Source organism: Peromyscus maniculatus, chromosome X (genome assembly GCF_049852395.1).
Source record: "Peromyscus maniculatus bairdii isolate BWxNUB_F1_BW_parent chromosome X, HU_Pman_BW_mat_3.1, whole genome shotgun sequence".
NCBI classification, from domain to species: Eukaryota; Metazoa; Chordata; class Mammalia; order Rodentia; family Cricetidae; genus Peromyscus; species Peromyscus maniculatus.
The window spans coordinates 122,713,660-122,729,316 of NC_134875.1; the positions used below are offsets into that span (position 1 = coordinate 122,713,660).

Below are 15,657 nucleotides of genomic sequence, written 5' to 3' on the forward strand. Positions count from 1 at the left end.
TCTAAGTCATCTGCTACTTATTCTTTTAGTTGTCTTTCACTGAAGACTGTCAGAACCCGTTTAAACCTCCCTCCTTGCCTGAAGCTTCAGTTCTCAAAACCACAGTGAACTGCCTTTTAACAGACACAACACTGAGAAATCGGCTAAAAATTCCTCCATGTGACTGACTCAAATAATCTTTGGTTGTGTTGATCATGTGAGTAAAGTCAATCATCTCTACAAATCCATGTAACATTTAGGCCCAGTACCTGACACAAATCACCTCCTCAATAAATGTCTGTTTTCTGTAGATGTTCTTCTGTGTAGGTGCTATGTGTTAGGTAGGTAAGAAGATGGAAGAAATCACTGGGTCATCACTACTGAATACTTGGGAGTTTGTAGCCATCGGAACAACAGGTGTTGTAATTTTCAAAACATGATTCATTAATTTTTATTTTCTGTGCATTGCTATGTTTGTCTGTATGCATGTCTCCACCATCTCTCCATCTATGAAACTAGTTTTGAAAGTGTCAGTAGAGTGCAGGGGCAGAGGTGAAGTTTGACACTAATCTGAGTTCTCGGGGGGCAATTGAGTGAGAAGGACTCTCTGAATTTGAGACCAGCGTGATCTACAAAGCCGAGTGGCAGGCCAGCCGAGACTACACAGAGAAACCCTGTCTAGGGAAACCAAAAAAGACCAAAACAAAACAGGAAAATGGTGACATGAGATAAAACTTGTGGGGTCTGAAATTATGGATTTTTGTCCTGTTTGCTCCCATCCATCTCCCATGGCTCAGAGAGTCCAACAGAAGCAGCCAGAGGAGTGAAATGTATGAGGAAAAGAAAAGATGAGGAGAGAGTGGACTCCTGAAAAGGGGAGAGGGGAAGTGGGTATGGAACTAAAAGCCACAGGTGTGGTAGTCTAGCACTCTGACTTAGAACCACACCCACAACTTTGCCTGGGGACATCTAAACCGACTTAAGAGACTGGTGTGATGCCTGTTAAACACTCCTGAAGTCGGGACTTGGAATGTAGGTAGGTCCACTTCCAAGGACACAAGAGTATGAGATCCAGTTAAATCTGCCCTCCTTGTGTGAACCTCCAGTTCTCAAAACCGCAGTAAACTGCCATTTAACCGACCTGACACTTTGAGACCTCCCCTAAAAATACTCCTTGTGAACCAACTGACCATTGGCTCCGTTGATCACGTGAGGAACATCAGTCATTTCTGCAAAGTCATGTAATCATGTAATGCTTTGCTCCAGTACCTGACACACATCACCTCCTCAATAAATGTCGCTATTCTGTAGATGCTCTGTGTAAGGTCCTATGTGGTAGGTAGGTAAGAAGATGGAAGAAATCGCTGGGTCAAACATTACTGGATATTTGGGAATTTGTAGCCTTCGGAACAACAGGTGTTGTAATTTTTAAAACATGATTTATTAATTTTTTTTTCTGTGCATTGGTATTTTTGTCTGTATGCTTGTCTCCACAATCTCTCCATCTATGAGACTTGTTTGAAAAGTGTCAGTATTGTGCAGGCGCATTGGTGGGGTTCCACACTAATCTGAGTTCTCCGAAGGCAAATGAGGCAGCAAGACTCCCTGAACTTGAGACCAGCTTGATCTACAAAGCCGAGTTGCAGGGCAGCCAAGACTACACAGAGAAACCCTGTCTTGAAAAACGAAAAAAGACCAAAACAAAACAGGAAAATGGTGACGACATGAGATAAAACTTGTGAGGTCTGAAGTTCTGGGTTTTTGTCCTCTGTTTGCTCCCATCGATCTCCCATGGCTCAGAGAGTCCAACAGAAGCAGCCAGAGGAGTGAAATGTATGAGGAAAAGAAAAGCGAAGGAGAGAGTGGACTCCTGAAAAGGGGAGAGGGGAAGTGGGTATCGAACTGAAAGCCACAGGTGTGGTAGTCTGGCGCTCTGACTTCGAGCTACACCCTGAACCTTGCCTGGGGTCATCTAAAGGGCCTTAGGAGAGTGGTATGACTCATGTTAAACACTCCTGACGTCAGGACTTAGAATGTAGCTAGATCCACTTCCCAGGACCCGAGACTCTCAGACCTGGTTTAGACTGCCCTCCTTGTGTGAACCTCCAGTTCTCAAATCCCCAATAAATTGCCATTTAAAGGACGCAACACTTTGAGACCTCCTCTAAAGATCCTCCTTGTGAACCCACTGACCATTGGTTGGGTTGATCACGTGAGGAGGAACATCAGTCCTTTCTACAAAGCCATGTGATCATGTAATGCATCGGCCCAGTACCTGACACATATCACCTCCTCAATAAATGTCGGTTTTCTGTAGATGTTCTGTGTAAGGTCCTGTGTGGAGATAGGTGAGAAGATTGAAGAAATCATTGGGTCAATCACTACTGGATATTTATGTATTTGTAGCCACAGGAAGCAGAGCTGTTGTAATATTTTTGTTAGGGTTGTATGTCCTTTTATTTTGGAACATCTAAAGTTTTCTCATGGATCAACTTTATTGTATCTCCACTCACATTTAATATCATTAATTCTTTGATACAATGATGAAAGTGAAAATAAAAAATATTTAATGTAAAAACATGTAAGTATTCATTCATTTGTTCAGGAGTGCATGTTTTCCATTCTTTGGGATTATCACATACATCATTAAGTACATTTTTAAAGACAAAGTCTAGGCAAGTAGACACTGCAAAATTAAAAAATCAGTTATTTTCTATGAATTATGCAATACAACCCTCCTCACATGCAATAATGCAGCACATATATTAAAGATTATGCCTTTGAAGTGACTTCATCATTGACATTTCTGTTGGATCTACACCGTGGAATATTAAAATGTTCTTAAAATGGTATGATGAAGCATAAAAAAGAAAGTGTGCTTTCTAAGTTGCAAATTTATCTTAGCCGACACTCCCTTCCGACGATAATCCAAAGGGGACATATACCCCATTGACTCCTCATCGGTTCAAAGGTCCCAGCCTAAGGACAGTCTGTCTTGGTTTCATCATTTCTTCCCTGCCTTTGCATGAATGAGGATGTGAATTTTCAGGTTATTTGACTGAATAAATCCCTTGTGGCACTGGTCAAAGGGGCACACAAAGCACTTCTCACCAGTGTGGATAAAGAACTCAAGAAACTAGACATCTAAATACTGAGCAGTCCAATTAAAAAATGGGCTAAAGATCTAAACAGAGAATTCACAAAACAAGAATCACAAATGGCTGAAAGACATTTAAAGAAATGCTCAACATCCTTAATCATCAGAGAAATGCAAATCAAAACGACTCTGAGATACCACCTTACACCTGTGAGAATGGCTACAATCAAAAACACCAATGACAGTCAATGTTGGAGAGGATATGGAATCAAAGGGAACCCTCCTCCACAGTTGGTGGGAATGCAAACTTGTACAACCACTGTGGATATCAGTATGGCGGTTTCTCAGAAAATGAGGAATCGAACTACCTCAAGACACAGCCATACCACACTTGGGCATATACCCAAGGAATGCTGATTCATACCATAAAGATATATGCTCAGCTATGTTCATAGCAGCACTATTTGTAATAGCCAGAACCTGGAAACAACCTGGATGCCGGTCAACGGAAGAATGGATGAAAAGAAATGTGGTACATATACACAATGGAGTACTACTCAGCAGAGAAAAACAATGAAAGCATGAAATTAGCAGGCAAATGGATGGAACTAGAAAGAAATCATCCTGAGTGAGGTAACCCAAACCCAGAAAGACAGTCATGGTATGTACTCACTCATAAGTGGATTCTAGATATAAAATAAAGAACAATCAGACTACAACCCTTAGAACCATTGAGGATATATGTATATATATATATATATATATATATATATATATATATATATATATATATATATATATATATCATGGAGGTCCCTAGGTTGACTGAGGATTATAATAAATTTCGGTTTTACTCAATTATTGAAAAAAAATTGCCAAACGAATGGAAACACATGAACTATGAACCAATGGCTGAGGGGCTCCCAACTGGATCAGGCCCTCTGAATAGGTGAGACAGTTGATTGGCTTCATCTTTTGGGAGGCAACTAGGCAGTGGGACCCAGTCCCGTGCTCATTGCATGAGTTAGCTGTTTGAAACCTGGAGCATATGCAGGGACGCTTGGCTCAGTCTGGGAGGAGGGGACCGGACCTGGCTGGACTGAGTCTACAAGGGTAATAGCAATCCAGGGGAGGCTTTGCCCTGGAGGAGGTGGGAATGGGGGGTGGGCTGGGGGTAAGGGGAGGGTGTGGGAGAGGGGAGAGCAGGGGAACCAGTCGCTGATATGTAGAACTGAATGGTATTGTAAAATAAAATAAAAGGAAAAAAAAGTGTCAGTATCGTGAGGTAGCAGTTGTGGGTTTCCACAATAATCTGAGCCCTCGAGAGGCAAATGAGGCAGGGGGTTGTCTATGAGTTTGAGACTAGCGTGATCTACAAAGCCGAGGTCCAGGCCAGCCGAGACTACACAGAGAAACCCTGTCTTGAAAAACCAAACCGAACCAAACCAAACCAAACCAAACCAAACCAAACCAAACCAAACCAAACCAAACCACCCACCAAAACAAAACAGGAAAATGGTGACATGAGCTAAATCTTGTGGGGTGTCTGAAATTATGGGTTTTTGTCATCTGTTTCCTCCCATCCCTCTCCCATGGCTCAGAGAGCCAAATAGAGGAGGCCAGAGGAGTGAAATGTATGAGGAAAGAAAAGATGAGGAGAGAGTGGGCTCCTGCCAAAGGGAAAGGGGAAGTGGTCATCGAACTAAAAGCCTCAGGTGTAGTAGTCTAGCACTCTGACTTAGAGCCACACCTTGAACCTTGCCCGGGGTCATCTAAACCGACTTAAGAGACAACTGGGACATATTGGAAACACTCTTGAAGTCCGGACTTAGAATGTAGCTACATCCACTTCAAGGACCCGAGACTCTCAGACCCAGTTTAAACTGCCCTCCTTGTATAAACCTCCACTTCTCAAAACACCAGTAAATTGCCATTTAAAGGACCCAACACTTTGAGACCTCCTCTAAAGCGCCTCCTTGTGAACCAACTGATCATTGGTTGGGTTGATCACGTGAGGAATGACGATCCTCTCTGCAAAGCCAGGTAATGACACATACCACACCCTCAGTAAATGTCTGTTTTCTGGAGATGTTCTCTGCCAGGTCTTATTCCGGAGATAGGGGAGAAGACTGAAGAAATCACCCGGTCCATCACTACCGGGTGTTTGGGTAATTGTAGCCATAGGAATAATAGCTGCTCTAACATTTTAAAAATGATTTATTTATTTCTAGTTTATGTGCATTGGTATTTTTGCCTACATGCATGTCTGTGTGAGGGCGTCAGATTCTCTGCAACTGGAATTACAGACGGTTTGGATTCTCTTGTGGGCACTGAGAATTGAACCTGGCTCCTCTGGGAAGAGCAGCCTGTGCTCTTAACCACTGAGTCATGTCTTCAGCTCTAGCTGCTCCTTCAGTCTGAGGTTTTAGCACAGGGCCTGCAGGGGTCTGTATCAGGTACTTCTGGTTATATGTTGTGAGTGTTAGCTTGGAATTTTGCAAGTGTTTGTGGGAATGCTACCTGTGATAGCAGGTTCATCTTTGACTCATTCACCTGCTCTTAGGGCTTTTCTCATCCTGTTGAGTTGCTTCATCCAGACTGAGTGTGAGGGTTTTGCCCTGTTTTATTGTATTTGTTTTGTGGTGTTTGTTTGTTATCTCTAGGAGGCTTGTTCTTTTCTGAATACAGACAGAGAAGAAATGGTGAATGGTGTAGATGGTGGGGTACGTGGGAAGAGTGCAGCATGGCGAAACTGTGATGAGGAAAAAAATCTATTTTCAAAACAAAAACAGTAATAAAAAACTTCTGATCAAAAAAAAAAAAAAAGAAAGAAAGAAAAAAATCCCGAGGCCCAGTGGATTCATTGTAGCACCCTTCCATACTTTCAAAGAAATGTCACAACCAAAACATACTAAATTATTAAAATGAATAGAAAGGAAAGAGATCAATAGCGAGCTCTTTCTGCATAGCCTAATACCTAAACCATCCAGCAACACAGGAAAAAATTAAACTACAGGCCTATATCTGTGATGAATACAGGTGATATTACTCTCATTTGCAAAACCAATAAAGTTATATATGAATGATATCACACACAATTAGCAATTTGGCTTTTTCTTGGTTTCTAAGTCATCTGCTACTTATTCTTTTAGTTGTCTTTCACTGAAGACTGTCAGAACCTGTTTAAACCTCCCTCCTTGCCTGAAGCTTCAGTTCTCAAAACCACAGTGAACTGCCTTTTAACAGACACAACACTGAGAAATCGGCTAAAAATTCCTCCATGTGACTGACTCAAATAATCTTTGGTTGTGTTGATCATGTGAGTAAAGTCAATCATCTCTACAAATCCATGTAACATTTAGGCCCAGTACCTGACACAAATCACCTCCTCAATAAATGTCTGTTTTCTGTAGATGTTCTTCTGTGTAGGTGCTATGTGTTAGGTAGGTAAGAAGATGGAAGAAATCACTGGGTCATCACTACTGAATACTTGGGAGTTTGTAGCCATCGGAACAACAGGTGTTGTAATTTTCAAAACATGATTCATTAATTTTTATTTTCTGTGCATTGCTATGTTTGTCTGTATGCATGTCTCCACCATCTCTCCATCTATGAAACTAGTTTTGAAAGTGTCAGTAGAGTGCAGGTGCAGAGGTGAAGTTTGACACTAATCTGAGTTCTCGGGGGGCAATTGAGTGAGAAGGACTCTCTGAATTTGAGACCAGCGTGATCTACAAAGCCGAGTGGCAGGCCAGCCGAGACTACACAGAGAAACCCTGTCTAGGGAAACCAAAAAAGACCAAAACAAAACAGGAAAATGGTGACATGAGATAAAACTTGTGGGGTCTGAAATTATGGATTTTTGTCCTGTTTGCTCCCATCCATCTCCCATGGCTCAGAGAGTCCAACAGAAGCAGCCAGAGGAGTGAAATGTATGAGGAAAAGAAAAGATGAGGAGAGAGTGGACTCCTGAAAAGGGGAGAGGGGAAGTGGGTATCGAACTAAAAGCCACAGGTGTGGTAGTCTAGCACTCTGACTTAGAACCACACCCACAACTTTGCCTGGGGACATCTAAACCGACTTAAGAGACTGGTGTGATGCCTGTTAAACACTCCTGAAGTCGGGACTTGGAATGTAGGTAGGTCCACTTCCAAGGACACAAGAGTATGAGATCCAGTTAAATCTGCCCTCCATGTGTGAACCTCCAGTTCTCAAAACCGCAGTAAACTGCCATTTAACCGACCTGACACTTTGAGACCTCCCCTAAAAATACTCCTTGTGAACCAACTGACCATTGGCTCCGTTGATCACGTGAGGAACATCAGTCATTTCTGCAAAGTCATGTAATCATGTAATGCTTTGCTCCAGTACCTGACACACATCACCTCCTCAATAAATGTCGCTATTCTGTAGATGCTCTGTGTAAGGTCCTATGTGGTAGGTAGGTAAGAAGATGGAAGAAATCGCTGGGTCAAACATTACTGGATATTTGGGAATTTGTAGCCTTCGGAACAACAGGTGTTGTAATTTTTAAAACATGATTTATTAATTTTTTTTCTGTGCATTGGTATTTTTGTCTGTATGCTTGTCTCCACAATCTCTCCATCTATGAGACTTGTTTGAAAAGTGTCAGTATTGTGCAGGCGCATTGGTGGGGTTCCACACTAATCTGAGTTCTCCGAAGGCAAATGAGGCAGCAAGACTCCCTGAACTTGAGACCAGCTTGATCTACAAAGCCGAGTTGCAGGGCAGCCAAGACTACACAGAGAAACCCTGTCTTGAAAAACGAAAAAAGACCAAAACAAAACAGGAAAATGGTGACGACATGAGATAAAACTTGTGAGGTCTGAAGTTCTGGGTTTTTGTCCTCTGTTTGCTCCCATCGATCTCCCATGGCTCAGAGAGTCCAACAGAAGCAGCCAGAGGAGTGAAATGTATGAGGAAAAGAAAAGCGAAGGAGAGAGTGGACTCCTGAAAAGGGGAGAGGGGAAGTGGGTATCGAACTGAAAGCCACAGGTGTGGTAGTCTGGCGCTCTGACTTCGAGCTACACCCTGAACCTTGCCTGGGGTCATCTAAAGGGCCTTAGGAGAGTGGTATGACTCATGTTAAACACTCCTGACGTCAGGACTTAGAATGTAGCTAGATCCACTTCCCAGGACCCGAGACTCTCAGACCTGGTTTAGACTGCCCTCCTTGTGTGAACCTCCAGTTCTCAAATCCCCAATAAATTGCCATTTAAAGGACGCAACACTTTGAGACCTCCTCTAAAGATCCTCCTTGTGAACCCACTGACCATTGGTTGGGTTGATCACGTGAGGAGGAACATCAGTCCTTTCTGCAAAGCCATGTGATCATGTAATGCATCGGCCCAGTACCTGACACATATCACCTCCTCAATAAATGTCGGTTTTCTGTAGATGTTCTGTGTAAGGTCCTGTGTGGAGATAGGTGAGAAGATTGAAGAAATCATTGGGTCAATCACTACTGGATATTTATGTATTTGTAGCCACAGGAAGCAGAGCTGTTGTAATATTTTTGTTAGGGTTGTATGTCCTTTTATTTTGGAACATCTAAAGTTTTCTCATGGATCAACTTTATTGTATCTCCACTCACATTTAATATCATTAATTCTTTGATACAATGATGAAAGTGAAAATAAAAAATATTTAATGTAAAAACATGTAAGCATTCATTTGTTCAGGAGTGCATGTTTTCCATTCTTTGGGATTATCACATACATCAGTAAGTACATTTTTAAAGATAAAGTCAAGGCAAGTAGACACTGCAAAATTAAAAAATCAGTTATTTTCTATGAAGTATGCAAAACAACCCTTCTCACATGCGATAATGCAGCACATATATTAAAGATTATGCCTTCGAGCCGGGCGGTGGTGGCGCACGCCTTTAATCCCAGCACGCAGGAGGCAGAGGCAGGCGGATCTCTGTGAGTTCGAGGCCAGCTTGGGCTACCAAGTGAGTCCCAGGAAAGGCGCAATGCTACACAGAGAAACCCTGTCTCGAAAAACCAAAAAAAAAAAAAAAAAAAAAGATTATGCCTTTGAAGTGACTTCATCATTGACATTTCTGTTGGATCTACACCGTGGAATATTAAAATGTTCTTAAAATGGTATGATGAAGCATAAAAAAGAAAGTGTGCTTTCTAAGTTGCAAATTTATCTTAGCCGTCACTCCCTTCTGACGATAATCCAAAGGGGACATATACCCCATTGACTCCTCATCAGTTCAAAGGTCCCAGCCTAAGGACAGTCTGTCTTGGTTTCAGCGTTTCTTCCCTGCCTTTGCATGGATGAGGATGTGAATTTTCAGGTTATTTGACTGAATAAATCCCTTGTGGCACTGGTCAAAGGGGCACACAAAGCACTTCTCACCAGTGTGGATAAAGAACTCAAGAAACTAGACATCTAAATACTGAGCAGTCCAATTAAAAAATGGGCTAAAGATCTAAACAGAGAATTCACAAAACAAGAATCGCACATGGCTGAAAGACATTTAAAGAAATGCTCAACATCCTTAATCATCAGAGAAATGCAAATCAAAACGACTCTGAGATACCACCTTACACCTGTCAGAATGGCTACAATCAAAAACACCAATGACAGTCAATGTTGGAGAGGATATAGAATCAAAGGAACCCTCCTCCACAGTTGGTGAGAATGCAAACTTGTACAACCACTGTGGATATCAGTATGGCGATTTCTCAGAAAATTAGGAATCAAACTACCTCAAGACACAGCCGTACCACTCTTGGGCATATACCCAAGGAATGCTGATTCATACCATAAAGATATATGCTCAGCTATGTTCATAGCAGCACTATTTGTAATAGCCAGAACCTGGAAACAACCTGGATGCCGGTCAACGGAAGAATGGATGAAAAGAAATGTGGTACATATACACAATGGAGTACTACTCAGCAGAGAAAAACAATGAAAGCATGAAATTAGCAGGCAAATGGATGGAACTAGAAAGAAATCATCCTGAGTGAGGTAACCCAAACCCAGAAAGACAGTCATGGTATGTACTCACTCATAAGTGGATTCTAGATATAAAATAAAGAACAATCAGACTACAACCCTTAGAACCATTGAGGATATATATATATATATAGCACGGAGGTCCCTAGGTTGACTGAGGCTTATAATAAATTTCGGTTTTACTCCATTATTGAAAAAAAATTGCCAAACGAATGGAAACACATGAACTATGAACCAATGGCTGAGGGGCTCCCAACTGGATCAGGCCCTCTGAATAGGTGAGACAGTTGATTGGCTTGATGTGTTTGGGAGGCAACTAGGCAGTGGGAACCAGTCCCGTGCTCATTGCATGAGTTAGCTGTTTGAAACCTGGAGCTTATGCAGGGACGCTTGGTTCGTCAGGGAGGAGGGGACCGGACCTGGCTGGACTGAGTCTACCAGGGTAATAGCAATCCGGGGGAGGCTTAGCCCTGGAGGAGGTGGGCGTGGGGGGTGGGCTGGGGGTAAGGGGAGGGTGTGGGAGAGGGGAGAGCAGGGCAACCAGTCACTGATATGTAGAACTGAATGGTATTGTAAGATAAAATAAAAGGAAAAAAAAAGTGTCAGCATCGTGAGGTAGCAGTTGTGGGTTTCCACAATAATCTGAGAGCCCTCGAGAGGCAAATGAAGCAGGGGGTTGTCTATGAGTTTGAGACTAGCGTGATATACAAAGCCGAGGTCCAGGCCAGCCGAGACTACACAGAGAAACCCTGTCTTGAAAAACCAAACCAAACCAAACCACCCACCAAAACAAAACAGGAAAATGGTGACATGAGCTAAATCTTGTGGGGTGTCTGAAATTATGGGTTTTTGTCGTCTGTTTCCTCCCATCCCTCTCCCATGGCTCAGAGAGCCAAATAGAGGAGGCCAGAGAAGTGAAATGTATGAGGAAAGAAAAGATGAGGAGAGAGTGGGCTCCTGCCAAAGGGAAAGGGGAAGTGGGCATCGAACTAAAAGCCTCAGGTGTAGTAGTCTAGCACTCTGACTTAGAGCCACACCTTGAACCTTGCCCGGGGTCATCTAAACCAACTTAAGAGACAACTGGGACAAATTGGAAACACTCTTGAAGTCCGGACTTAGAATGTAGCTACATCCACTTCCAAGGACCCGAGACTCTCAGACCCAGTTTAAACTGCCCTCCTTGTATAAACCTCCACTTCTCAAAACACCAGTAAACTGCCATTTAAAGGACCCGACCCTTTGAGACCTCCTCTAAAGCGCCTCCTTGTGAACCAACTGATCATTGGTTGGGTTGATCACGTGAGGAATGACGATCCTCTCTGCAAAGCCAGGTAATGACACATACCACACCCTCAGTAAATGTCTGTTTTCTGGAGATGTTCTCTGCCAGGTCTTATTCCGGAGATAGGGGAGAAGACTGAAGAAATCACCCGGTCCATCACTACCGGGTGTTTGGGTAATTGTAGCCATAGGAATAATAGCTGCTCTAACATTTTAAAAATGATTTATTTATTTCTAGTTTATGTGCATTGGTATTTTTGCCTGCATGCATGTCTGTGTGAGGGCGTCAGATCCTCTGCAACTGGAATTACAGACGGTTTGGATTCTCTTGTGGGCACTGAGAATTGAACCTGGCTCCTCTGGGAAGAGCAGCCTGTGCTCTTAACCACTGAGTCATGTCTACAGCTCTAGCTGCTCCTTCAGTCTGAGGTTTTAGCACAGGGCCTGCAGGGGTCTGTATCAGGTACTTCTGGTTATATGTTGTGAGTGTTAGCTTGGAATTTTGCAAGTGTTTGTGGGAATGCTACCTGTGATAGCAGGTTCATCTTTGACTCATTCACCTGCTCTTAGGGCTTTTCTCATCCTGTTGAGTTGCTTCATCCAGACTGAGTGTGAGGGTTTTGCCCTGTTTTATTGTATTTGTTTTGTGGTGTTTGTTTGATATCTCTAGGAGGCTTGTTCTTTTCTGAATACAGACAGAGAAGAAATGGTGAATGGTGTAGATGGTGGGGTACATGGGAAGAATGCAGGATGGCAAAACTGTGATGAGGAAAAACAAAAACCAGTAATAAAAAACTTCTGATCAAAAAAAAAAGAAAAAAGAAAGAAAAAAATTCCGGAGGCCCAGTGGATTCATTATAGCACCCTACGATACTTTCAAAGAAATGTCACAACCAAAACATACTAAATTACTAAAATGAATAGGAAGGAAAAAGATCAAAAGCGAGCTCTTTCTGCATAGCTTAATACCTCAACCAGCCAGCAACACAGGAAAATATTAAACTACAGGCCTATATCTGTGATGAATACAGGTGATATTACTCTCAGTCAAGCAGTTGCAAAACCAATAAAGTTATATATGAATGATATCACACACAATTATCAAGTTGGCTTTTTCTTGGTTTCTAAGTCATCTGCTACTTATTCTTTTAGTTGTCTTTCACTGAAGACTGTCAGAACCCGTTTAAACCTCCCTCCTTGCCTGAAGCTTCAGTTCTCAAAACCACAGTGAACTTCCTTTTAACAGACACAACACTGAGAAATCGGCTAAAAATTCCTCCATGTGACTGACTCAAATAATCTTTGGTTGTGTTGATCATGTGAGTAAAGTCAATCATCTCTACAAATCCATGTAACATTTAGGCCCAGTACCTGACACAAATCACCTCCTCAATAAATGTCTGTTTTCTGTAGATGTTCTTCTGTGTAGGTGCTATGTGTTAGGTAGGTAAGAAGATGGAAGAAATCACTGGGTCATCACTACTGAATACTTGGGAGTTTGTAGCCATCAGAAATCCAGGTGTTGTAATTTTCAAAGCATGATTTATTAATTTTTATTTTCTGTGCAATGGTATGTTTGTCTGTATGCATGTATCCAAAATCTCTCCATCTATGAAACTTGTTTTGAAAGTGTCAGTATAGTGCAGGGGCAGAGGTGAAGTTCGACACTAATCTGAGTTCTCGGGAGGTAAATGAGTCAGGGTGACTCCCTGAACTTGAGACCAGCTTGATCTACAAAGCTGAGTTGCAGGGCAGCTGAGACTACACAGAGAAACCCTGTCTTGGAAAATCAAAGAGACCAAAAGAAAACAGGAAAATGGTGACATGAGATAAAACTTGTGAGGTCTGAAGTTTTGGGTTTTTGTCCTCTATTTGCTCCCATTGATCTCCCATGGCTCAGAGAGCCCAACAGAAGCAGCCAGAGAAGTGAAATGTATGAGAAAAAGAAAAGATGAGGAGAGAGTGGACTCCTGAAAAGGGGAGAGGGGAAGTGGGTATCGAACTAAAAGCCACAGTTGTGGTAAAAGCCACAGATGTGGTAGTCTGGTACTCTGACTTCGAGCTACACCCTGAACTTTGCCTGGGATCATCTAAAGGGCCTTAAGAGACTGATATGATGCTTGTTAAACACTCCTGATGTCAGGACTTAGAATGTAGCTAGATCCACTTTCCAGGACCCGAGACTCTCAGACCTGGTTTAGACTGCCCTCCTTGTGTGAACCTCCAGTTCTCAAATCCCCAATAAATTGCCATTTAAAGACCCGACTCTTTGAGACCTCCTCTAAAGATCCTCCTTGTGAACCCACTGACCATTGGTTGGGTTGATCACGTGAGGAGGAACGTCAGTCCTTTCTGCAAAACCATGTGATCATGTAATGCATCAGCCCAGTACCTGACACATATCACCTCCTCAATAAATGTCGGTTTTCTGTAGATGTTCTGTGTAAGGTCCTGTGAGGAGATAGGAGAGAAAATTGAAGAAATCATTGGGTCAATCACTACTGGATATTTGGGTATTTGTAGCCACAGGAAGCAGAGCTGTTGTAATATTTTTGTTAGGTTTGTATGTCCTTTTATTTTGGAATATCTAAAGTTTTCTGATGGATCTACTTTATTGTATCTCCACTCACATTTAATATCATTAATTCTTTGATACAATGACGAAAGTGAAAATAAAAAATATTTAATGTAAAAACATGTAAGTATTCATTCATTTGTTCAGGAGTGCATGTTTTCCATTCTTTGGGATTATCACATACATCATTAAGTACATATTTAAAGATAAAGTCTAGGCAAGTAGACACTGCAAAGTTAAAAAATCAGTTATTTTCTATGAAGTATGCAAAACAACCCTCCTCACATGCAATAATGCAGCACATATATTAAAGATTATGCTTTTGAAGTGACTTCATCATTGACTTTTCTGTTGGATCTACACCGCTGAATATTAAAATGTTCTTAAAATGGTATGATGAAGCTTAAAAAAGAAAGTGTGCTTTCTAAGTTGCAAATTTATCTTAGACGTCACTCCCTTCCAACGATAATCCAAAGGGGACATATACCCCATTGACTCCTCATCGGTTCAAAGGTCCCAGCCTAAGGACAGTCTGTCTTGGTTTCAGCATTTCTTCCCTGCCTTTGCATGGATGAGGATGTGAATTTTCAGGTTATTTGACTGAATAAATCCCTTGTGGCACTGGTCAAAGGGGCACACAAAGCACTACTCACCAGTGTGGACGCGGATACAGGTGTGCAAGTTGAAGTCCAGAGAGAAGCCCTTGAAATGTACACTGAAACCGTTTCTCTCCAGTATGAACCAGAAAATGTTGCTTTAGTTTCCAGTGCTCTGCCAAAGCTTTCCCACACTCTGCACACACATGCTGTTGGGGACCGTGAATCAGCATGTGCTTCTTCGGGGCTGTTTTTTTCCTCAGCTTCTTCTTGCAACCAGTCTGAGGGCACTCCAGCGTCTATAAAGTACCACACCATTCTCCACCCTTTGCCTCCTCTCCAGTAAATCCCACAAGCTGCTTATGATCTGATAAATCAGCTTCTGATATTTTTCAAACAGGAAGCTTCCGGTTAGTCATGTATTGGAACATCCAAGTACTGAGTTCGCTCCAACACTCTGTTGAGGCTGCTCTTGCTTGTCCTCTTTTTCCTCTTGTTTTTTTTTTTCTCCTTAGTCACATTTTCCAAAGAACTATCAAGAAGGGAACTCGCTTCATTGAAATGGCGAGAAAGGTCTTGGTCAGCTTCCTCTAGGTTTTCAAAGGTTTTAAAAAGTAAATCCCCTTCCAAAATCGATTCAGAAAACTCACCTCTAATAATGCACTCTATCTAACTGTCCGCAAAGTCAACTCCTCCGTCTCGGGGCTTGTCTTGCTGTACATGTCTTCTTCGTGGATGGTGTATGTTCCGTGGAGAAGTTTCCCTCTTGTCTTCTGACTTGCCAGGCCTCCTCGTGTTTTGGGTTCCCTATACTGATGGCGCTTCTGCCCAGGCCTCTGTGGACTCTGGTCTCTGCCGTTTTCCTCATTTGCTCATTCATGTTGTTTTGACTGCTTCCCTCTTGAATGATGAATGTAATCACTCCCAGCCAACACCTGCTATTTGGTGAGTTGCAGTTGATGACAAATCTTGGAGGCAACAGAGTGTGACAGTCCTGCTTTCTTTCATATGTACGAGCTACTGGCTAGACTGGACATACACACAATCTACAGCGAAAGCCCATCATCTTTGTCACGAGTCTGATCTTAATCCTTTTCTCTAGCACCCCTGCAATGTGCTCTGATATTTCCAAC

At 42.3% G+C, this 15,657-nt stretch overlaps 1 pseudogene; it reads right to left on the reverse strand.

The window, feature by feature from the left end:
* Positions 1-14,471: 14,471 nt before the first annotated feature.
* LOC102914119 (zinc finger protein 42-like) lies at positions 14,472-15,404 on the reverse strand (annotated as a pseudogene).
* Between the last annotated feature and the right edge of the window lie 253 nt (positions 15,405-15,657).